We start from the raw sequence: 26,516 nt of genomic DNA on the forward strand, positions 1-26,516 counted from the left end.
ATCGACTTCCTCCTCATCTTTTATCTAGTTGGAATAGGTATGAAATACTATCATATTTGGATAGTAAGGTTGGCAAAAAACAAAAGCAAAAAAACCCCAGCCCCTCCACACATGTAGGTGTGTGCTGTGAAGTTTTGTAATAAAATTTTCTTGAGTAACCTTGGATTAAAATAAAGGCACAAACAGTACTATCATAGAGGCGGTAATGTAGAGCTGATATTTTGTATTTCATTCATCAACATGAGCAAGGGAAGCTTCCAAACACAACAGGACTGGTTGTACACTTAGCATTAGTCCCACTTGATTTCAAGGTATCAGCCTCACTAGGGAAACCAGACTAGGAAATCAACTCCATAGGAAGGCTATTGACACCGGCTATAATAATAAAATCTTTCAGGTCTGATTGTGTTGTACGCTTCCTCCTTATGATTTAGTGAATTAGGGAGGTGTCTGAATGTTGTGGACTTACAAAATGTTTTACCCCTTGTCACCTTGGCAACAGAACCTGCATATGTCTGTCAAGGTCATCTTTCGTCCTCTCTAGACAGGGTCTGCTAGTTTTGCACTGTGCTTGCCTGGTTCACATAAGCTATCATTGAGTGATACAATAATTCATTTGCTTATTTTTCAGCTGGCTTGTTGCAAGCCCAATCCTGACAACAGCGGTGGGTTGCTACCGGTTCTCCTCAGACTGGGCAAACTGGTAGGGGTGGCGGTAGGAGGCTCCGCCCACCCACCCAGATGCTTCTGTGCATGTGCAGAAGTGTCACATACACACATGCTCACAAGCAAACTAGTAGCGACGGGTTTTGAAACCCACCCCTGGCTAACAACTATACAGATAATCTACAAAATTTTAAAACAATACATTAGGAGCTGGTAGGAGATCAGTTCTGAGCTAAAACTGGGAAGACTGCTAAATGACAGTGAAGAGTTAGGTTCATGCATCTCTTTGTTGCTACCTAGCAAGCATCTAAATCTGGTAGTCCTATTTAAGACCTGATCTGAAAGGGATCTATTGTTGCCCTTGTCCATCTACAAAGAAAGCCTGAAAATATTATTTCATTTCCTGTTGATTGTTCTACATTTCCCTGCTATAGGAAACACAATGATTCAAGGCAAATAACAACTGTGGCTTTTGTAAGTTTTCTTGATATGACATTTTTTCACTCTTATTTTTCAAGACCTCATCCAGAATTGGGTTTTATTACTTATATAACTCCTCATAGCATATTTAGAAGATTAAGAATTTGGAATAAGTGGTACCAAACTGGAATCAAAACAAAATGGAAGTTATGGGGGATATTTTTGAACAACCTGTCCTACGTCATTTTTCATCATTTTGTTCTGCTTTAAAACAATTATTTTAATTTACATCTGGCTGTGGTAATCAATTGAGAGAAGAATATTACCTGCCAGGTCATGCAACTAGTTGCATTGGCTGCTTATTCATTTCCAGACTCAGATCAAGGAGGAAGGACCAGCTTTTAAAGTCCTGAATGGGTCAGGTTGTATTGGTCCTTCAAGGTAGATCAGACTAGGAAATGAAACTCATGCAAGTCAGTACTACTTTTATTATCAGTGTATGCAACACCGCTGCTTTGGAGGCTGCATTGATTTCAGGTGTTTCCAGGTACAATTCAAGGTACTGCTCATCACCTTTAAAGCTCTTCATGGCTTTGGACTGGCTTATCTGAGGGACAATCTTTTTGAAATAGTTTCTTGTTGGAATGGTATAAAGTCCCTTCTATTATTCTGTTTCTACCATCCAGTCTAGTCTAGCAAGATGAGCATGCCTTAGACCTCATCAGCCAAGGATTGTCAGTTCATCGGTATCAAGTGACGTGCATTCTCTGCTGTAGCCTCAGCCCTCTGGAATATTCTTCTTCCAAAGATTATGATGTGCTGACCCTGCTGGCCTTTCAGATGGCTTTGAAGATCTAGTTGTGTGCCTGGACCTTGAGTCCCAAGTATGTGAAGAGCCCCTTTTCCTGGTTCTGTTATGGTTATGGTTATGTTAACATTGTTCAATGATAGTATTTCTTGGCTGCTAATTGCATCTATTTTCTTTTTTTGTATCATTTTAATGGTTTTCATGGTTTTTATGATTATTCACTGCCCAGAGCCACTGGTTTCAGGTGGGTCACTACACAAACTAAAACAAGTAAATACATAAGATAAATTATAGAGCTTCTGTCCTTACCATGTTTCATCCTTCCCTCTTTTTACTTTTGTGGGAACTAAAGAGGAATTTATAGGAGATGTTTTCTGTTGTTACTTTCTTGAATGAAGCTCAGGACCCTTTTATCTTACTATTGTAACCCTCTGCTCTCTATAAGTTGGGAACAAATTCTCAGAAGGACTGTCTACATCTGTCCAAGCTGTGATCCATCATCATAATTTTATATGCTATTATTTGTATGCTCTGTGCAGTGCAGTGGTGGGCTGCAGCTGGCTTGCGCACAGCATTCAAAATACAGTAATTTGAAGCTCAACTCTTCTAAGACAGCCTCGGTAGGTAGAAAAGTGGAGGCACGGAAATCAGCTGTGCCACACGAATCAGCTCAGCTAGAAAGAAGGAAATATAGGACAGGATAGAACAGGGGCAGATGGGCATGGCCAGCTGACCATCGAACTACCAGTTCGCCCGAACAGGCAGCAGCCCACTACTGGCGCTGCGTCAAAATGTGCATATTTTGATGTAAAGAGATCTTACTTAGTGAAGGTAGAACAAGACTTAGTGAAGTAGAACAAGAAGCAATGGGTGGAAACTAATCAAAGAGAGAAGCAACCTAGAACTAAGGAGAAATTTCCTGACAGTTAGAACAATTAATCAGTGGAACAACTTGCCTGGCAGAAGTTGTGAATGCTCCAACACTGGAAATTTTTAAGAAGATGTTGGATAAACATTTGTCTGAAGTGGTGTAGGGTTTCCTGCCTCGGCAGGGGTTGGACTAGAAGACCTCCATGGCCTATCCTATCCTATCCTATCCTATCCTATCCTATCCTATCCTATCCTATCCTATCCTATCCTATCCTATCCTATCCTATCCTATCCTATCCTATCCTAAGGCTGTATCCTGCAAAGGAAAATATATACCATATACTCTATATCACGGGTGTCAAACTTGCTGTGTCATGTTGCTATCATGTGACATTTCATGATATTTTTTCCCCTTTACGGAGCTGGAATGGGTGTGGCCTGCATGTGATGCATCCGGCCTACGAGCTGCCAGTTTGACACCCCTTCTATACTTACATAGAGTATAAAACTGCTATTTTGTGGTGGTTTCAGAAAATGCACAACCACATAAGAATAAACAGACAAGACAACCTCTCCTTCTGTATATTCCTATATATAGAATGAAATCTCATTCATTTCTTTTTAAAAAAATAAATATAACTACAACGAAATCTCGACTATCTGGAGCAGAAGCCCCATTTTAAATATTTGTGATCTTTTGCTTTGCTTGTTTGCTTTTCATCAGGGTGCTCAGATACTGTGAAAGACTAATCTTTGGCAATGCTGTATATTGAGCAGGAAATGTTTAGGTGACTTACATATGTGTCTTTTGACTTAGTGTGAGTCAAATGTGTGCAAATAAATGTCATCTAAATGGTCCACTAAACCCCAGGGGAAATAATATCTGTAAGCAGCATTACAGGTATAAGCCGATATAAAATATTTATAAGAACACTGAGTAAACTCATAGAAAATCTGGCAAATATGAGCGAAACTGTTCTATGAAATGTCTGTGTTATTATGGGGTTGTGTGGCACACTAGATTAATATAGCAGCCTGCCACCTCTATGAACCTGGCTTTAAATCTCGCTCATAAAAGGCATTCAAGTGCAGATATGAATTACTAGTAAATTTCTTGAGAGGGACAAAAGGAAAGGGGAGAAATGGACATTGACTGGCAAGCATCTCATAGGGAAATCAAGAAGTGATTTTTTCCCCCCTACACAAAGCAGTCCATCCAGCAATCACCGGAATGTGGACAACCCAGAGATTGTTCCAATAATTCTCACATTTCCTCCAAATGGCACACTGAGGACAATCAGATCTAAACTGCAAAATCCTAACTACCCACAAATAATAGCCCAAATCTGGTAGCCCGAATCTTCAGCTTTGTTGCTGAAGGAATTAGTACATCTCTATGGTAACCGTGGTCTTGATTAACTGGGCTAGACAAGCTTCCTGGGCTACAATATCCTCATCCTTCTTTTCTGAATGATGATGAGAACGATCTCCTTGGGTCTTCATTTGCCTCAGCAACAGTTAAAGAAAGGAGGTCCTGGAAGCACTTGAAAGCCAGAATACTCCCATGTGGGTGCTTTGAGCAGAGATTCTCATTATTTTTTAAACAGTAAGAAAATCCTTGTGGTAAGTAGAAAGAGAGAGTTTCGAAGGAAGGCAGATAATCTCACCCAGGAGGATAAGCAGGTGGCAGGAATCTACTTACTCTTTTTAGTTTAGTAGCACCAAACAGTCAAAGCTGCTGTTAGTCTTGCATTGCAGTAGCATACCACATGATGTGCATAAGAGAACAAACATGCTTGCCATTCCTGTCCTATTGTTTCCTTTCATTATATCCAATTAATATAGTTATTACATACTTATGCTCATATATATGCTTATATATTATATAGTTATTTTCATACTTATGCTTATATATACTGTTGTGACAAATAAATAAAATAAATAAAAATAAATAAATGTGTTTGAGTTGTTTTTCAGGAATAGGATGGAAATGGCTTTGCAATAGCCATCTTCTAGGCTTTGTTTTTATTTCCCAATTTTCTAATCCACTGTGGAGTGTTCTGGTATATCTCCTCCACAAACTAGCTGACTACATTGCATCTACCTAGGCCAGGGATCAGCAACCTTAAACACTCAAAAAGCCACTTGGACCAGTTTCCTACAGAAAAAAAAGAACACACAGGGAGCCACAAAACCTGGGTGGGCGTGGCCAACTCAATGTCACTCACTCCCACCCAGTCACATGACCTCTAGCCATGCCTACCCAGCCACAAAACCATTCTCTATGTCTCTCTCCCTATCTCCCTGCTCTTTCTGTATCTCTGTGTCTCTGTCCCTCTCCCTGTCTTCCCCTCTTTTCCACCCTCTGTGTATCTCTCCCTCCATATCTCTCTCTCTCTCCCTCTCTTCCCCTCTCTCACCCCCTCTCTATCACTCTGTGTATTTCTATGTCTCTCTCTGTGTGTGTGTGTGTGTGTCTCCCCCCTCCCTTTGGGCGGCCATCCTCCTCCTCCCTCGTAACCCCCTGGCCAGCTGTGGCTGAGCCAGGAGTGTCTTCATGTGCAGGGAGACTCTCCTCAAGCGAGCACCAAAGTGCAGCAAAAGTGCACGTGGGGTGGGTCGCTGCTTCTTAGGACAGCCTTAACAGGATGTGGCTTCTCTCCTGCACTAATGCTCTGGCCATTGCCTTGCTGTGTCATCCCTCACCCCCGGCAGCTCTTCGGCCGAGTGCGGAGGGTGCGAACTCCATCCCGAAGTGTCAGGAAGTGAAGGCTGCCTTACACGCAAATGTGGCGCGAAGGCAGGTACAGGACCATTTCACTCCTGCACTCTTTGGTGACCCTCTTTCCACTCCTCCTCTCAGGATGCCCGGGACAGCTGTGGCTGAGCCGGGACCATGTGCATGCATGGGGAGACCCTTCTCAAGCGAATGCCAAAGCTTAGGCAAGGCATGCGCAGGGCGGGCAGCAGCTTCCTTAAGGAGGGTCTCCCTGTGCGCACGCTACCAGCTCAGCCACAGGTAGCCAGGAGGTCACAAGAGAAGGAAGGGGGGAGGAGAGTGCAAGAGCAAAGCGGCTCTGTACCTGTCTTCGCGTCACATTTGCATGTAAGGCAGCCTTCGCTTCCTATGGTTTCGGGCTGGAGTCCAAAAAAGAAATAACACGGGTGAGGGGCGGGGCCAGCCAGTGATGGGACAGGGAGCTGCAGCAGAGGGCCCAAAGAGCTGCTTGCAGCTCCGGAGCTGCGGGTTGCTGACCCCTGACCTAGGCATACAGAAGGTCTCTCTCTCTCTCTCTCTCTCTCTCTCCCTCCCTCCCTCGCTCCCACCCTCTCTCCCTTGGTAAGAACAGCTAAGATTAATTGCCTCTTATGCTAGAAAACAGGCACTACATCCATGTGTAAAAACAGATTTTTGTGGATGTAACACTTAGTTTGCCCTTGAGACTCCTAGTAAGATTCCATCTCTCTCTCTCTCTCTCTTACACACACACACATTCAAATACACACATTCACATGCACACCTTCTATCAGGAAAATGATAATGCTATTGTTTGCCTTGGAACTAATCCAGGGCAGTGGTAGTGGGCTGCGACCGAGGGGTTGGGTATCCCTGGTTCGCCAATCTGTCAATAAATTGGCTGAGTCACTTGAAACTCCATTAATAGCTTTTTGAAAAAAGATAAATGAAAGACTTGTAAAGGTGAAAGAAGTCAAAAAGATGGACAATTCTATAAAACAAATGTCTGCTTATACAAAATAAATTAATGTGTTTAATAAATAAATAGTGGTTTGTGTCATTGTGTTTTTTTCTGCCTCGGAAGTTGCAGGGGGTCTATGGGTTATTCAATTTTTAATTTTGTAAGCCACTTGAACTCACCATGTAATATATCAAGCAGCATTGTCCTTAATAGAAGGGTATTATTTCACTCTATCCCATGTACCACTTGCTACTTAACTTATATACTAGGCTTCCAATGGAGTTTCATTTAGGTATAATTCAGATAGAGAGCAGATATATAATATAAGTTGATTTGTGAGTTCATTTCAGTGCATAGCAACTTTGGCTAAAAGTCAGCAGATGGCAGTTGTGATTAGGTTTGCTAACGTTTAAAAGTGATTTTTGCTCTTATGCCTTTAAAAATTATTGGGTTTGCAGATATTAACTGGTGATAATGCTTATCTTTCTGACCTAAAAAGCTTGAGTTAGCCTGTGGCAGCGTGACTAAAATTGGAATAAAGTCCATGGCTGTTGCAAGTGAAAAAGTTTTTATGAAAAAGCAAGGTGCCTCCTCTTGCTGTTAGTCTAGGAATCATCACATGAAATCAGAATATATATTATTTATATTAATCAGGTTTTAAAGCCCCAAAATATTAGAAATTTAACCAGATGGTTTCCAAACAATTTTGAATGCAAAGTTCACAAAGTATATCAGCATTTTTAAAAATATTAGAAGCGTAATATATAAAATACAATATTTTAATGAGTGAAGAAATATGCTTTGTTGGATAACCTTATTTAAGAATTAACACAATTATTTGTTATAGAAAGGCATGATCTTGAAAGAATTAAGACTTATTGTGAATAAGGTGTTCCATCTGGCTGCTCTTGCCAGAGGGCATGGCTAAACAGAAGGTGTGGCCTCTGTGTATAATAACTTTGTAGTAAAGCCTTGATTTAACCTTGAGGTAGAGGGGGATGTTAATCCCAAGTATCCATTAAATGATGAATGGGACTTTATTTGTTCATAAAATGAGTAGTGTTATATTTGCATAAAATGGACAATGGATTTGTCTTTATCTCCTAAATCTACTATTTATGAAGTGAGAACTGGGAAGTCCAAATTGTACCAGTGATGGTATTCAACCGGTTCTATCAGGCTTGGGAGAACCAGTAATGGCGATTGCGGGAGGCTCCATCCATCCGCCTGGATGTCATCATGTCCCATTTTTGATGATCTGCGCATGCGCAGAAGGCCCAAACGCACTCACATTTGCGAACCGGTAGAGAAGGTAAGTGAATACTATCCCTGAATTGTACCCTTCCAACTAATAAACACTAGAAGCCATAGAACGCTAGTCGATTTTGTTATGTATTCTTGTATGTACCTTTAAATATTTGGGCGGGAAATCAGCACGTTGCTGATTGGACGAAGCCACCAGTAGAACTGTATAAAAGGAGAGGTTTTTCCCCCAGCCTGTTGCTGGGTTCACCCTATATTAAAGAGCTGTTGTCACTACCCTGGTCTCCAGCCTCGTTACTTCCCGAACTTAACACTGGCGACGAGGATGGGATTTCGAGGCTGAGGAGAACCAGAACCGAGCTGAAGCACGATAGACCCGAACCCAGCAAACACAGGGCAGAAAAGCGGAGATGGCCAGTTACACTCCGCCCGCACCGTTTGACCCGGCTAAAGAGAAATGGGGAACGTATATGACCCGTTTCGAAAGCTTTCTAGAAGCCAACGAACTGCAAGGAGTTCCAGATAACCGCAAAAGGGCTTATTTCTTAAGCCACTGTGGTCCGGAGGTCATTGATATCGCGGAAGCCCTGGCAGAGCCAACGCCGTTACAATCGGTGTCGTGGCCAACTCTACAGACTTTGCTAAAAAATCACTTCGCGCCAACGCCGTCCAAATACGTGCGGCGGTTTGAATTCGGAGAGCGAAGGCAGATGGAGGGCGAATCCATCGGTGACTACATGGCCGCCCTAAGGAAAGCGTCCAAGGACTGCGGATACCGCGACCTAGACGAGGTGCTCCTCGAGCAACTCATCCGAGGGGTCAGAGACATCCGTTTGTGGCGGCGGCTGCTAGCAAAGAGCAACCTAACGCTGGCCAACGCTCTGGACGAAGCCAGAGCACATGAAATGTCCACCCAAGCGGCGGAGACACTGCAAAAGCCTGTCCCACCAAAGGCGAGCGCGAAGCCAACCCCAGTGCACCAGGAGGAGGTTCAGACCGAATCCGACGGTGAAGATGAGGAAGGGGTCTGCCGAACCGAGAAACGCGACAAAGGGGACAGCGACGAATGCGGAAGCTGCGGTGGTCAACACCAGCGCCAACGCTGCAAGTTTAAGGACGCGACATGTCGGCGGTGCGGGAAGAAAGGGCACCTAGCTCAAGTTTGTCGAGCGGCCCAACCTTCCCGCCGAAAATTCAAATCGGCCAATCAGAGCGCGGAATCGGCAAGGCGACCCGCGATTGGCTCAAACAAAAAAGGCGCGGATTCAAACCAAACGACTGTGGTCATAGGCCGCGCCTCGACCCGAGTGGAGAAGAAGATCTTCACCAAACCAAAAATAGAGGGAGTACGGTGCCGGCTCGAAGTAGACACGGGATCAGCGATCACCATCATGTCCTGGGACACTTTGGCGAAGTCACTGCCGTCAGTCGCGAAGCGCCACCTGCAAGCTCAACGGCTACGAGTCCACGACTACCAAGGGAATCGCATCCCTGTTCGAGGGACCACCTCCGTCCGAGTCGAGTACGGACCTCACAAGAAGACCCTGCCCATCACGATCGTCGAAGGGACCCTGCCCAGTCTGTTGGGACTAGACTGGTTTCGTGCCCTGGGCATGGGAGTGACTGGCATCTACAGAAGCGACTGTAACCTGAAAGACATTCTCTTTAACGAGTTCGAAGATGTCTTCAAGGACTGCCTGGGCAAGTACAAGGGGACCCCTATTTCCTTCAACTTAGACCCCCAGGTAGCGCCCATTAGGCTTAAGGCGAGGAGAGTCCCTTTTGCCCTAAAACCAAAAATTGACAAGGAGCTAGATAAGCTCATAAATCAGGGGATTTTGGTGCCAGTCGATCACGCAAAGTGGGAGACGCCAATCGTCACCCCAATAAAACCAGACGGGTCAATTAGAATTTGCGCTGACTACAAGGCGACGCTTAACAAAGCCTTACAGAAAAGCGCTTACCCGGTTCCCGTGGTGCAACACTTACTGCACTCTTTGGGGCGAGGGCAAGTCTTTGCAAAGTTAGACTTGGCCCAAGCCTACCAACAACTGCCCGTAGACGCCCGCACAGCCGAAGCCCAAACGATTGTAACGCACAGGGGGGCCTTCAAGTGCACCCGATTGCAATTTGGGGTGAGTGTGGCACCAGGGCTGTTCCAAAACCTAATGGAACGACTTCTGCAAGGGCTCCCAGGGGTAGTTCCCTACTTTGATGATGTCCTGATTTCAGGGGAAAACGTAGAGGAATTGGGGGAGCGTTTGAGAAAGGTTCTGGGCATTTTCCGGACAGCCGGATTGAAAGTCAAGGTAAACAAATGCCAGATTGGGGTCGAATCCGTCGAATTCTTGGGCTACCGGATAGACAAGAAAGGAATTCACCCCACTGAGAGCAAGGTCAAGGCAATTAGAAAGGCTCCAGCGCCCAAAAACAAAGCAGAGCTACAGGCATTCCTGGGGCTAGTGAATTTTTACGCGGTCTTTTTAAAAAACAAAGCGACCGTTGCTGAACCGCTGCATAGGCTTTTAGGAAAAAATACTGTTTGGTCTTGGGGAAAGTCAGAAAATAGGGCTTTCGAAGCAGTAAAAAACCTGCTCTCGAGTGACAGCCTGCTCATCCAATATCATAACTCATTGCCCCTAGTGCTGGTTTATATGCCTCCCTTACGGGGTGGAGGCAGTCCTCAGCCATAGACTTCCAAACGGCACAGAAGCCCCTATAGCTTTTTACTCTAGAACGATGTCCTCCCCAGAGAGGAACTACAGCCAATTAGATAAAGAAGCACTAGCCATTGTGTCAGGGGTGAAAAAATTTCACGAGTATGTTTTTGGGCGGGATTTTGAAATCGTGACTGACCACAGACCGCTACTAGGGATACTGGCTGGCGACCGCCCAACGCCTGTGGCACTTTCGCCACGCTTGACCCGATGGACTATTTTCTTAGCCGCTTATTCGTACAAGCTGCAGCATCGACCAGGAAAAGAAGTGGGGCATGCAGACGTTAAGCAGATGCCCACTACCAGGGGCCATCAAGACCCCACGCCGGGACGCCCATCCTGCTTATTGACTCTTTGGACTCTGGCCCAGTCACATCTAAGGAAGTGGCTCGGCATCATACCGGACATTATGTTAAGGACTGTACTCGGTTGGGTACAAGAGGGTGGCCGCTGCGCCGGGCAAACGCTTTAAGGAGTTTGTTAAAAAACGGGATGAGCTCTCGGCTCAAGGGGGGTGCCTGTTATGGGGTGATCGTGTGGTAATCCCCGATAAATTAAGGGGAAAGGTACTGGACCTCCTCCACGAGGGCCACCCAGGGATCGTCAGGATGAAGGGGCTAGCGAGAAGCTATGTGTGGTGGCCACTCATGGACTCAGAGATTGCTGAGAGGGTGGGGAAATGCCAGGCTTGCCAAGAGTCCAGACCCCTACCCCCAACGGCCCCAGTCAGGGAATGGGAAAAACCCCAAGGGCCCTGGTCAAGAATCCACATTGATTTTGCTGGCCCTTTCCATGGCCAAACCTTCCTAGTGGTGGTCGATGCATTCTCTAAATGGTTGGAGATCATACTCATGAAATCCACTACGGCCGAGGCAGTAATCGCAGCCCTGCGCCACTTATTCGCAACCCACGGGTTGCCTGACACTCTGGTGTCCGACAACGGGCCGCAATTCACGGCAGCCCAGTTCGAAGAATACTTGGCAGAGGAGGGCATCCGACATGCCCTCTCTGCGCCTTTCCACCCTGCGTCGAATGGCCTTGCAGAGCGTTCCGTCCGGAGCGCTAAGGAGGCATTGTCCAGGCTCAAGCCAGGTGACTGGCAAACAAAGATAGACTTCTTTCTGGCCGTTCAGCACAGAACCCCAAGCACTGCTACAGGCAGAAGCCCAGCCGAACTATTGATGGGACGGAAACTCCGGTGCCCACTTGACCGTTTGAGTCCCCATTACACACCAGAGGGTTACAAGGGGAAATAGACAAAACAAGGAATTGGGCATAGGCGACCGAGTGTGGGCCCGCAATTACGGGGACGGCCCAAGTTGGCTCGCAGGGCAAATAATAAAAGCAACCGGCCCAAAGTCATACTTGGTCGAATTACAAGACAACCGAGTATGGAGGCGCCACATAGATCAGATAAGGAGGCGAATAACTGAACAACCCAAACCACAGGAAATAAATTATGACCCCTCCTTATTTGAACCCACAGCTGACCATGACCCGGGGGAGGCGCAAGACTTAGCTGAGGTCCCGGAGGTCCAGCGACGCCATCAGGTTCCCGAGGGAAACGACTGGCAAAATTACAAAAGTAATCCAGGGCCGGATGGCCAAGAAAAAGAATCTGCCAATAATCCAGGGCCCGATGGCCTAGAGAAAGAGCTGGGAGGAGAAAACAGACCCTCCGAACAGCTCAAAACACCACCCAGAACTGAACCGCGCAGGTCTGAAAGAACTAGGAGACGCCCAGGTTATTTGCGTGACTACGTCGAAAAATAACATGTAAATAAGATGTAAATAGAGGCAAAGTGTTTTCTGGGAGGGGAGGAGTGTTATGTATTCTTGTATGTACCTTTAAATATTTGGGCGGGAAATCAGCACGTTGCTGATTGGACGAAGCCACCAGTAGAACTGTATAAAAGGAGAGGTTTTTCCCCCAGCCTGTTGCTGGGTTCACCCTATATTAAAGAGCTGTTGTCACTACCCTGGTCTCCAGCCTTGTTACTTCCAGAACTTAACAGATTTGGCCTACAGAAATCTGGATGGCTATAACATGACAACAAACGGTTAGCTCTAACCATTTGTTCTCATGTTATGGCCATCCAGATTGTTCCTGTGCTTGTTCCTGTAGTCTACCTAATGTGATACTATTTGCATTACCATGTCAATGTGGTTAGTATGTGTTCATTTACCTTTTTTTAAAAAAAAATTGTAAGGACTGTAGGGTCATTTCTAGGAGTTCAGAACTAAGTCAATTTCATTCCTTCTCCATTCTTTCATATATCAACCTTTCCTGCTTCATTACTTTTGTAAGAATAGTAGGAAAAATATTCCAAATGCACGTGAAGCTTTCTGATTTGTTAAAAAGCAAACAGTTAAAAGGACCACGGGCTCTATTAATTACAGCATAAACATTTTCTATAAACCTTTAATGTTCTGCAGCTCTTTTCACTAATTTTTATTTCGAAGAAAGGGACATTTGTTTGTCAAAGGCTGCCGATAATAAATATTTTGCTTGACAGTGCTCTAATCACATTTCTTTCCACTGTTCTCTCTACTCCTCTTGATCAGTAAGTCTTGCTTACTTACACTAATTTATATTCCGGCAGCTTTAGTGTACTGTAGCTGTGACACATCTGCAAGTCTCCTTTTGCATTTCAGAAATGGAATATAGAAGCAGATAGATGATTTTGCCTTGTAGGATTAGCATTAGGCCTTTAAAAAGAGTTTATAGTTGTTCTGAATGGAATTATATTAAATCTGCTTTTGTCACTTTTCAACTTTGATAAGAGAGATTTGCCCCCTCTGGCTGGGCTGATGAAATATTAGTGGTTAAGTGGACAAATCAGGTTGGGCAACTCTGCTCAAGAAAATTAATAAAGAGGCCCTTGGTACTGGGTTTAGATTATTCTATGGCTTATAATGACAAAGAAGTACTAATGAAATAAATAGTGAATTCGTTGCCAGTAGCGGTGTACAATGGATTGTGCTGAATTCTAGGTCATTATGTGGAAATTTGCAAACATTTTTCATTTTTCAGCTCCATCCTGATTCTGAGTGTCCAGAAAAACCATGCCTCTAAACTTTTAGGTACTACAGGACCAACAAGATAAAATTAATCCTCCCAAGTCTTTGGATTCCACTTTAAAAAACCATCTTAGGGAAAGGAGGGTGAAATAGTAGGAGTGTGAAGTGGAAATACTGGCTTTCAGTGACTGCTGAATTTAGAGCAACCCTAGAGACTCAACGACCAATGGGAAAATGTGGTGGATAGAGAAACCATAAACATTTGTTAAACCTGAAGCCTCACAGATGTACCCCTAGGTAGTTGCTACCATAATAACATAATAGCATGGGTTTCTCTGAAGGACTGAACTATATGTGATGCTACATAATGCTGGCTTAAAGAAACTAAATGCCAGTCAAGTAATTTCAGTAAAATATTTCTACCGCAGGGCAACTAGCAGAAGAAAATAAATCCCATTGATGTTATGGCAATCCGCCTGCTTCTAAATACTGTCCTTATGAGGAAATAGAAAACATGTTTTATTAAAAAAATTAAGACAATATAGCAATCTTTACACATTGCCAATGCTTATTTGTTTCTCTATAGCTTTTGTCTTTCATTAACAGACAGCAAAATATAATGTATCAAGCTTGTTTCTCACAACAGTTAGAATCTTGGTCCCTCAACATCTCACTTCAGAACTGCTTCCAAACTAATGTGAGCTTGCTATTCTTTGGAGTCCTTGGTGTTGACTGAGTTTGGTTGTTTGCTTGCAAATATTTCATTATGTTCCTAGATAGCATCATCAGTGCTAGTGAGTTTGGGTTTTGATCTCTGTGTATATACACCAGCTTGCCCTGCTAGTTTTGGTGAGGGTATAGTTTTCTCCTTGCTATTCTTTGTTGTCAGGTGGTCTCTTTATGAGGGCATAATATTCTTGGGGGCTGCACTTTGTTTTCTTAGCTGTTGAGAATCTTGCTTGTGATATTCATAATGTAATTTGATCTGGCAGGGACAAATACTTCAGAACAGTTTCATAGAGTTTGTAGGGTGTTTGGAGTTTTACAGGCTGGCTTCTCTTCACATTTGGAATTGGAAAACAAGAATAGTTCTTTGGCTAAAAAATGTCAGGGGATCCCATAGACCTGGGAACAGAATTGTTTCATCACTTTCTCCTAGCAGCAAAAATCACTATGGATAAACCACACATATCTGGAAGCGATCAGTCTTAAAAATTGTGCTTTAAGAGACAGAAACAAGTGAGTATACCCAGTACAACAGGGTGACTTAGCACTTCAGTAACTTAGCACTTAGCAATATATACTTATGGTATATACTGCTTCACAATGCTTTACAGCCCCCTCTAAGCAGTTTACAATGTTAGTATATTGCCCCCAACAATCTGGGTCCTCATTTTACCAAGCTTGGAAGGATGGAAGGATGGAAGGCTGAGTCAACCATGAGCCAGTGAAAATCAAACTGCTGGCTGTTAGCAGAATTAGCCTGTAATACTGCATTCTAACCACTGCGTCACCACAGTTCTTAGTAGCTTCTCCCAGAAGGACTAAGTAGCACAGTGGTATAGTGCCTTTTGGCATGGAAAAATTCCCAGGTTCATCTCTAGTTATGTCTCCTCTAAACAGATCTGGATAGAAGATTCCTTTCTGAAACTCAGTTGAACCACTAGTGCTTAGGAGGGAGGGAGTAGTACTGAGTTTGGTAGAATTCAGGCGGTGATGTAATATCGACCTGTCTCTACATGCCTAAAGTTTTCTTTGAGATAAATTTTGGATTAGATTTAAATCATTAGAAACATTTTGCATCACTACAATGACCTTATAGCAGTGATGTTCAGAAAAATACTCGTTAAATATGAAGTCCTAATTATTGGAACCAATGGGGAAGAAATAGAAATCTCTCCTTTTTGACAGATAATTACAATTATACTAATTATACTTAGTGTAATATAGGTGATACAGCAGGATAAATACATGCTCCCTAATTAAACTAGGAAATTGGGTTAATTATCTTTCAGTAATAATGGCAACTATGATAAGACGTTTAACACTGTTGAAAAGCAACGAACTATTTTAGGAACTTTACGATGGATTTCAAAAATCTACAGTAGCTTAGTAAAGCAAAGGTTTAGAATCTCTTTCTTTTTAAAATACAAGTTTGACATTTTGAATGTAAAGGAGAATGATAAGTCTAATGTACTCCAGCCAAAGATTTGGATAGTCAATTATAGTCAATACAAGAAACTGAAATGTAGACTTGTAATGATTTTCTGGCTCCCTAGAAGAACCCCAACCTCTAGAAAAGAGACATAGTCTGCAGCATCTTTAAGACTTAAGAAGCTATTATGGCATAACATTCCACGGACCAAACATTTTTCAGAGCAACTGAGGTCATGAAACCTGAATGGGGTGCCTGAAATCTGATGCTTTCATCCGATAACGCTTCTTTGGGCTCATCCCCACTCTTCTCTAACTGTAGCATTAAGTTGCCTCTCCAACAGTTCTTAAAAGAGCTTTTCTTGTGAGGCTGCCTTTCTCTCATTCCTAATTTGCTGCAGAGGCAGCTTATGTTTAGCTTTAGCTGCTTCAGTTCTTTTGAACTGGACCCAAATTACAAAAAACAAAACAAAACGGTGACTGTAAGGAGGCACGCACACACTTAATCCTTTTTTTCCCCAGATTTTTTTGTTCAGCCTTTATTATTTTTATAAATAAATTGAGGTTTCAGACATACCGTATATACTCGAATATAAGCCGATCCGAGTATAAGCCGAGGTCCCCAATTTTACCCCAAAAAACTGGGGTAAACTGGGGACTCGAGTATAAGCCGAGGGAGGGAAATGAGGCAGTTACCGGTCAGGGAAAGCCTCCCTCCCTCAGCCCAGGAGGCTGGCGGCCCCGCCCGCCTCTCACTGCACCGCAGGGCTTCCCGCTAATGCAAAAGCCGGCCAAGTTTGCCCCATTGGGTAGAAGGTAAAAAAAAAAAAAAAAAAAAAAACTCGAGTATAAGCCGTATATACTCGAGTATAAGCCGAGGGGACGTTTTTCAGCACAAAAAACGTGCTGAAAAACTCGGCTTATACTCGAGTATATACGGTACCTAATAATCCTTCCTCCTCCTATTTTCCCCCACAACAAGCACCCTGTGAGTTGAGTTGAATTGAGAAAGAATGATTGTCCTAAAGAGATAAATGACATTTATTCCCTTGGGAGTCATGGGTCCCAGATTTTTGACAGATTCTGTACATTAGTTCATATGAACTACCCTGGTTCAAAAGGTACCCTGGTTCAAAACGATGTATTGTTTTACCCAGTTATAGAAACAAGAGTTTTAGCAATATATAGATTTTGCTCTGATTAGGTGTGAAAATAGGAGAGTCAACATTACAAAGCGATCAATCTAATTTCAGTTAAAAAATTATATGGGAAATTAATCTGAATTAGCATTTTCAGACTTGCCATGGTTAGTAGCTGCTGGAATTTAGCTCAGTATCAACAGAGCTTTGCACAGTTAAAAAAAAAACAAGGAGAAGAAAATGTTTATCTTCAGCATGCATTCAGGAAAATTTTAAAAAACTGGAAACAATGAAATGCCAATTCTAATAGAACCTTTCTGCCGCTCCCCCATTGTAGCAATGGTTTGCAGATCAACCATTGCTACAATGAAATCTTTTCTAAATGGATGGTTTATATATTTATGATGGGCGGCTTCCCCCACCCATAGTTGTTACCATGGATACAAAACAGTTCTACACAGAGCACTTTTTCATCATGAATGTGTGTGTGTAGCTGAAATGAATTTTCTGACTTAGACTTGAATTGAATAACATTAAATAGGATTCCAGTGCAGAATGTTACAACACAGAAACATAAGACTAGATTTACAGGCAACATAGGAGATCTTCTTACCTAAACTAGCTGTTAAACAGCATACTAGTGGTATAGACCAGATCTGATGGGAAAATGTATTAGAGTTCTTCCTAGAACTACTACTGTGTGGTCAAGTAATTTACTATTAGAGCTCTCAAATCATCCCTATCATTTGAGATTGTGAACTATGTCATTTCAGAATGGCTTCTCCACTTGTCCTTTCAACAGTTACCACAATAGATTCTGAATGCATACAGAAATGACAATGCATGCATAGGGTGAATGAGCTAAAGTCTTGCACTGGTAGAATTCATGACTGTTCAGTTGAAATGAACCCAACTGGCATGCATCCACAGGGGTGATACCTTGGAGGAAGTGTCAACAAAGTCAGAATGGCAATTATTGCAGTCCTGTGATCAGTCCTTAGTGTTATGTATTAGGACTTTAGGAGGGAAGTTTGGGCGGGAACAAGCATGTTGCTGATTGGCTGATGCCTCAGCCAAAATAGTATTTAAAGAGAGGGTTTGCCTGTTGGTTTTCGCTGGATAACAATAAACTAAAGAGCTGTTGTCACTTGTGTCATCTCCTGCCTCTTCATTGCCCAAACATAACATTGGCGACGAAGGTGGGATATTGAGGCAGTGAGACCAGGAAAAGAGCTGAAGGAGTAACGGATTCCCAAACCCAGCCAGTATCGGGAGCGGAGAGATAGCAATGTCCAGCTATACGCCACCAGTGCCATTTGACCCAGCCAAGGAGAAATGGGGGTCATACATGGCTCGTTTCGAGTGTTTCCTCGAAGCGAATGAACTGCAAGGAGTCTCGGATAATTGGAAGCGCGCTTACTTCCTGAGCCACTGCGGACCAGAGGTTTTTGATACCACCGAATCGCTGTCGGAACCAACGCCGGTACAGTCGGTGCCATGGCAAACGCTGCAAATGACACTACGAGCACACTACGCTCCGGTGCCGTCGAAGTTTGTTCAGCGTTTCGAGCTGAGGCAGAGAGTTCAGCGAGAGGGCGAATCGATAAGTGTGTACATGGCCGCATTGAGGAAAGCCGCGAACCACTGTGAGTACAGAGACTTGGAGGACTCTTTACTAGAACAACTCATTTGTGGGGTCCGGGACATTCGCTTACAGAGGCGGCTGCTGTCCAAAAGCAACCTAACCCTAGCAATAGCCCTGGACGAGGCCAGGGCACACGAGATGTCCACCAAAGCGGCGGAGACCCTATAAAAGCCAATCACACCGAACACCGGCGCGAAAACAACGCCAGTCCACAGCAAGGAAGTCAAGGCCGAATCCGAGGGCGAGGAAGAAGAAGAGGTTTTCCATACCGAGAGGTTGGAGAGAGGCGACCGGGACGAGTGCGTGAGCTGCGGAGGCCAACACCAACGTCAAAATTGCAGATTCAAGGATGCAATTTGCTGGCGGTGCGAAAAGAAAGGGCACATCGCTCAGGCCTGTTGAGCCCCACAACCGTCCCGCCCAAAATTCAAACCGGCCAATCAGCAGAGCACTGGACCAACGAAATGGCCAGGGATTGGCCCATTCAAAAGAGGCGCGAAATTGAACCAAACCACTGTAAGAGTGGGCCACGCATCAACGCGACTAGAGAAGAAGATATTCACAAGGACACACATCGAAGGAGTGCCGTGTAAAATGGAGGTGGACACCGGCTCGTCAATCATGATCATGTCCTGGGACACCGTCGCGAGAGACCTGCCAGATGTCGCGAAACGCCAGCTGCAAACCCAAAAGCTGAGAGTGCAAGACTATCAGGGAAACCGAATCCCTGTCTGAGGAGTCACGTCTGTAAGAGTGAGATATGGGAATTTTAAGAAAACTCTACCGATCACCATTGTAGATGGAAACCTACCCAGCTTGCTAGGCCTGGACTGGTGCAGAGCCTTGGGGATGGAAGTGACCGGGGTTCACAGTAGCGAAGTCAACCTGAAGGATGAATTGCTGAAAGAATTCGAGGACGTCTTCCAGGACTGCCTGGGCAAGTACGTGGGGACCCCTATTTCATTTAACTTGGATCCCCAGGTGGTCCCCATTAGGTTAAAGGCTAGGCGGGTCCCCTTCGCCCTTAAGCCCAAGATTGACCGGGAGTTAGACAAACTAGTAAACCAGGGCATACTAGTCCCCATCGACCATGCCAAATGGGAGACACCAATTGTAACCCCAGTCAAACCGGACGGATCAGTCCGGATTTGCGCTGATTACAAAGCAATGCTTAACAAAGCATTGCAAAAGAGTGCATACCCCGTTCCCGTAGTGCAACACCTGTTATACTTGTTGGGACAAGGACAGGTTTTCGCCAAACTCGATTTGGCTCAAGCCTACCAACAACTACCTGTAGACAATGGCACAGCCGAGGCGCAGATGATTTTAACACATCGAGGCGCCTTTAAATGCACTCGACTCCAGTTTGGAGTCAGCGTAGCCTCAGGGTTATTCCAAAATCTAATGGAACGTCTGCTACAAGGGATACCGGGGGTCATGCCATATTTTGACGATGTACTAGTGTCAGCAGAGAACTTAGATGAGTTAGGGGTCAAACTACGGAAGGTCCTGGGCATTTTCAGGTCTGCAGGACTTAAAGTCAAACTTAACAAATGCCAGATAGGAGTCAAATCCGTAGAATTCTTAGGGTATCAGATAGACAGAGAAGGCATCCACCCCACGGAGAGCAAAGTGCGAGCCATTAAAAAGGCTCCGGCTCAAAAAAATAAGACTGAGTTACAGGCATTTTTAGGGCTTGTAAACTTCTATGCGGTCTTCTTGCGAAATAAGGCAACAGTAGCCGAACCGCTCCATAAATTGTTAGCGAAAAAAGCTGTTTGGATGTGGGGCAAGGCTGAGGCTAGGGCATTCGAGGCTGTTAAGAATCTGTTGTCCAGCGATAGCCTACTAATCCAATACAATGGGACATTACCACTAGTATTAGTTTGTGATGCATCGCCCTACGGGGTAGGGGCTGTCCTCAGCCATAGGTTGCCGAACGGATCGGAAACCCCCATAGCATACTTCTCCCGCACGATGTCAGCAGCAGAAAGAAACTACAGCCAACTAGACAGAGAGGCCCTGGCCATAGTTTCGGGAGTTAAAAAAATCCACGAATACCTATTCAGGCAACAATTTGAAATAGTAACGGACCACAGACCATTATTGGGACTCCTGGCGGGGACCGTCCAACACCGGTTGCGCTATCACCCAGGCTGACCCATTGGACCATCTTCCTGGCGGCATACTCGTACAAATTGTCCCACCACCTGGACAAGGACCTAGGACATGCAGACGCTTTAAGTAGATGCCCCTTACCAGAGACGATCGAAGACCCGACCCCAGGGACACCTGTTTTACTAATTGACTCTCTAGACTCTGACCCGGTCACATCTAAGGAAGTGACTAGGGCATCTTACAGAGACGTTGTCATAAGGACTGTAATCGGTTGGGTGCAGAGGGGATGGCCCACTGCACCGGGGGATCGGTTCAAAGACTTTACAAAAAAACGTTCGGAACTGTCGGTTCAAGGGGGTTGTCTGTTATGGGGGGATAGAGTAGTTATTCCGGAGAAATTGCGAGAAAATGTGTTGGAACTGTTACATGTGGGTCACCCGGGGATTGTGAGGATGAAAAGCCTGGTGAGGAGTTATGTGTGGTGGCCACAAATGGACAAAGACATTAGCGACAGGATAGGAAATGCCAAGCCTGCCAAGAATCAAGGCCACTACCCCCAACAGCCCCCATAAGGAAGTGGGAGAAACCCCAGGGTCCTTGGTCCAGAATCCACATAGATTTTGCCGGGCCATTCCATGGGCAGACCTTTTTCATTGTGGTAGATGCATATTCGAAGTGGCTAGAAATTCTGCTCATGAAATCCACGACAGCAGAAGCCGTAATTACAGCATTACGGCATCTCTTTGTAACACACGGGTTGCCCGACACCCTAGTGTCCGACAATGGCCCGCAATTCACGGTGACCCAATTTGAGGGGTACTTAGCGGAAGAGGGCATCCGACATGTCCTCTCGGCGCCTTCCACCCGGCGACGAACGGACTTGCAGAACGATTCATTCGCAGTGCCAAGGAAGCGCTATCTAGAATAACCCCCGGTGATTGGCAAGCCAAAATCGATACCTTCCTAGCGGTACAACATAGAACCCCCTGTGTAACCACAGGCCGCAGCCCATCAGAATTATTGATGGGTAGGAAACTCAGGTGCCCCTTAGATCGGTTAAACCCAGCATACTCCCCTGACGGGTACCAAGGTATACAAGGAAAAACCAGAGAAATGACAATGGGTGATTTAGTGTGGGCACATAACTATGGTGAAGGCCCAGCGTGGCTTAAAGGAACAATCACAGGAGTAACAGGACCAAAGTCATATATAGTGGACATGGGGGATGGCCGAGTATGGAGGCGCCACATAGATCAATTACGAAAAAGAGTACAAAACAAATCAGAAACCAAACAACCAGACCCTGACTACCCAATATTTGAACCAACAGCTAACTCAAACCCGAGGCGATCGGAGGACTTATCTGAGTTTGAAGAAGTCCAGCGACGCCAACCGGCTCCTCCAGAAGACTGCAGGGATGACTCTGCAAATAATCCAGGGCCGGAGGGCCCAGAGGAGGAGCTGGGAGGAACAAACAGTCCCTCCAACCAGCTCGACTCACTCCCAGGGAATGAATTGCACAGGTCAGAAAGAGTTAGGAGACGCCCTGTCTACCTGCGTGACTACGTGGAAAAATAACATGCAAATTCGATGCAAAAAAGTGGTACAATGCGTTCTGGGAGGGGAAGAGTGTTATGTATTAGGACTTTAGGAGGGAAGTTTGGGCGGGAACAAGCACGTTGCTGATTGGCTGATGCCTCAGCCAAAATAGTATTTAAAGAGAGGGTTTGCCTGTTGGTTTTTGCTGGGTCACAATAAACTAAAGAGCTGTTGTCACTTGTGTCGTCTCCTGCCTCTTCATTGCCCAAACATTACACTTGGTGTGTACATGCAACTCTGTGGCACATATGAAAGTGATAGGTCTTCGATCATCCTGCTGAGACTAAAATCTTGCTTTTTAAAATCCTCCTCTGCCCCATTCGCCTCTCTGCAGGTGCTACAGAGCACAAAGTAGTTTAGATCCACAACTAATCTATCTTCTGGACTGCAATGAGCTGCAAGAATGCCTAACTTGAATTAATATCAGGGCAGAGATCTATTCAGTCTACACAGAATAATGAGTGAATGGCTTTTCACAGCTTCCATATATTCAATAAGTTATTTAATAATAAAAGGATGCTTTCTCTAGCACATTGGTGTTGGAGACCCAGGGAATAATGACAAAAATCTATAAAAGCTACTGTTCAACTAAAAGACTTAAATAACTCTTATTTATTGCAAAGGAGGATTTCTTCTGGGATTTAGCAGATAAATAGAAATCTGTAGAGTCAAAAGGTCAGGTGATGATGAGTTATCCAAATTGTTCTGATGATAAAGATATGTTATGGTGCTTTGGATAGCAAGATGAGCTGCATATAGGTTTAATAATAAATAAATACAAATGGTTGTTGTTCTAATTCTGATAGTCCAGTCCAGGGGTCTGCAAACTTGGCTCTTTTAAGACTTGTTGACTTCAACTCCCAGAGTCCCTCAGCCGGCTTTGCTCTGGGAGTTGAAGTCCACAAGTCTTAAGAGTCCAGTTTGCAGACCCCTGGTCCAGTCTATATCTGCAGTCTCTTAGCTAAACTGTAATATAAGGGAACTCAGTATAAGTCAAGAGGTTAAGCAATCTTTGCTGAAAATTATGACTCGGCAACATTTTGGAGGTACACAGATTCCTCAGGCTTTGGCTTTAGAGGCATTTTGTTTTATGATTTGGATTTGCAATGAAGCCACCTCTCCTCAGTAAAGAGCAGGATTCAGACGTATCCCACCTGCTTTGAAGTGAGAAGTATATTCGATTGAAGGTATTTTCACTTTAATAGATTGGACATTGGGTGATAAGAAAGATCTTTCTTTACTGAGACCCCAGGGAGCATCTGCCAATCAAAGTTGGCAGCATTTGGCTAGATAGATAAACAGCCTGACATATTTCAAGACACCTTCCTACATTTGCAAGCATTTAGCTTGTTATGACTTGAAATTTGCTAAATTTTATTCTTTTTTCTCACAAGGTCAGGATTGGGAATACTTATGGGATATTTTATGTAGAAGGGAAGTGTTGTCTCAAGGTTGTTTGCTTCTATTTGAAGAAAATGCCATCTGTTCTGTTTGAGGCTTCCCGCTAAGCTTACTGTAGCCTTGCGGCAGAAAAACAAATACATTTATTCCAAATGTTAGAAAAACTATATCTAGCTTACCACATTAAAAAAAAAAATTCAGTTAAAAAAACCCCTAAAATCTGCACACTTGTTTTATCATTCAACAGATTAACAGCTCCTAAACCTTGTTTTTTTAAAACACATTCAAACATGTATGTTACATTATCAAGTCCTGTCCATTGTTATCACTCTGTGTGTACACCAAAGTCTGATTTTGCTCAAACACTTTCAGCAATGATTGGCTCAGCTGCTATTCTGTAGAGTCCTCCTCCTGGGCAATGTCTTTAGGTTATCCCTGTGCAATCCATTTGTCTGTTGCAGCATATCAAATGTACCATGTTTTAGGTTTCTTGTGCCCCTGTTTTAGCTGAGAGCATAGTTAGTGTTTAAGCTTATGGACTGCTCCAGCTTGTTACTTCTCAATTCATCAATGCTATGCTGGTTCCAATTACATGTTAAAAGGGTGGGCAACCTTTTATCTATTTAAGGCCACATTTTTTTTCAAAGAGAATAGGCAGTGGCACATGGGGTAAAGTTGAACCAAGCAGTGACACTTCTATAACTGTCTGGTTGGGTTCTGCAACCCAGACAGACAGACACAGACTTCAGATGATAATTAGAACTGCAGAAAAAACAATTGCTACCAACCTGCCGTCCATTGAGGACCTGTATACTGCACGAGTCAAAAAAGAGGGCTGTGAAAATATTTACAGACTCTCACATTCTGTCTTAAACTATTTCAACTCCTACCCTCAAAACGATGCTATAGAGCACTGCACACCAGAACAACTGGACACAAGAACAGCTTTTCCCCGAACACCATCACTCTGCTAAACAAATATTTCCCTCAACATTGTCATACTATTTACTAAGTCTGCACTACTATTAATCTTGTAATCGTTCCTGTCACCCATCTCCTTCCACTTATGACTGTATGACTGTAACCTTGTTGTTGGTATCCTTACGATTTATACTGTTTCCTAGTATGATTTGATTGCTTATTTGTACCCTATGATTATCATTAAGTGTCGTACCTTATGATTCTTGATGAATGTATCTTTTCTTTTATGTACACTGAAAACATATGCACCAAGATAAATTCTTTGTGTGTCCAATCACACTTGGCCAATAAAATTCTATTCTATTCCATTCTTCTATTCTACTTGGGACAGAGAGCTGAGTTTCTGTCTTTAGAAACATGTTTCTCCTTTAGAGAAAAAAATATAATATTCTGCCCAAATCAGGAAGAATCTAAGAGCTGAGGTGGTGCAGTGGTTAAAGTGCAGTACTTCAGACTACTTCAGCTGACTGCTAGCTGCAGTTTGGCAGTTCAAATGTCACTGGTTCAAGGTTCACTCATCCTTCCGAGGTGGGTAAAATGGGGACCCAGATTGTTGGGGGCAATATGCCGACTCTGTAAACCGCTTAGAGAGGGCTGTAAAAGCACTATTATTATTATTATTATTTTATTTTTATTATTTATTCAATTTTTATACCGCCCTTCTCCCGAAGGACTCAGGGTGGTGTACAGCCAAGGTAAAACAAACAATGCATAATACAATTTAAAATACGAATTAAAAAACTTATTACATAATTGGCCTAAAACTTTGGAACATATAAAACTAAAACCCATTAAAAATTAATAATAAAAATTTAAAACCAATAAAATTTAAGCCAGCCCCGCGCGAATAAATAAATGTGTTTTCAATTCGCGGCGGAAAGTCCGAAGGTCAGGTATTTGGCGTAAGCCCGGGGGAAGTTCGTTCCAGAGAGTAGGAAGCAGTATATAAGTCTAAGTACTATTGCTATTGCTATTTTTTCCAGGTAACACATTTTGTTAAAAAGCATACGCTTTTGTGAGCTGTAGCCCATTTCATTGTATACCTGATGAACACTTGAAGAAATGAAATGCAACTCAAAAAAACCTTTTGCCTTTGAGTAAAATTTGCTAGTTCAAAACTAGCAAGGAACAAACCTCTTCCTGAATTTTAGCTTAAAAAAATTCAGTCAAAAACAGACTAGCCCAGGGGTCTCCAACCTTGGTCCCTTTAGGACTTGTGGACTTCAACTCCAGAGTCCCTCAGCCAGCAAAGCTGGCTGAGGAACTCTGGGAGTTGAAGTCCACAAGTCTTAAAGGGACCAAGGTTGGAGACTCCTGGACTAGCCCATTTCTCCTTCTACATTGTCAGGAAAGTAACTGCACATGGAACATGCACAGTTCTTCCATGATTCTTTCTTCACACTGTACCTGATAAAGCAGCTTCTTGGTGTTGGCCGTGTCTTCCTGTTTTTAACCGAATACAGAGGGGGATTACAGCTGTAAGCACAAGGGATGTAAATGATTTTAGCTTGTGTTGCTGTGACACTATGTTCTCTCCAGTAATATGGGGGTGGGGGTGGGGGTGGGGAATAAGCAAGAACTGAAGGCAAGCTTAAGCAAATAGGGGATATAAAAATGTTACAGGAAAACCTAAATTAATCTTCAGGCTTTATAAAAGTTTCCATAAAATATAGCAGAATACACAATTGGTTTCCCTAGCCATGGAAGTGACACTTCAGTAAATATGTGATTTCACAAGCAAACTTCAATGGGGATGTTTTTAGACGTTTAAAAATAGCAATTTAGATTTATTTCTGCTGCTATTGAATACACAACATCATTTTAGCAAACTTAACTTCCTCGCTAACTCTTGGCAGTTGCACAGAATATGTAACCATACTGCAAAGATATGCTGGCAAATTTAATTAGATGTAAAAGGATATCATACCTAAGGGCTTGGAAACTATCCCTTGGCATTTAATAGGATATTTACTTTGAGAAACCTTCTTATTCAAAATAGGTCATAAAATGTAGCTG

The sequence above is a fragment of the Ahaetulla prasina genome, chromosome 1, assembly GCF_028640845.1.
Source record: "Ahaetulla prasina isolate Xishuangbanna chromosome 1, ASM2864084v1, whole genome shotgun sequence".
Lineage (NCBI taxonomy): Eukaryota > Metazoa > Chordata > Lepidosauria > Squamata > Colubridae > Ahaetulla > Ahaetulla prasina.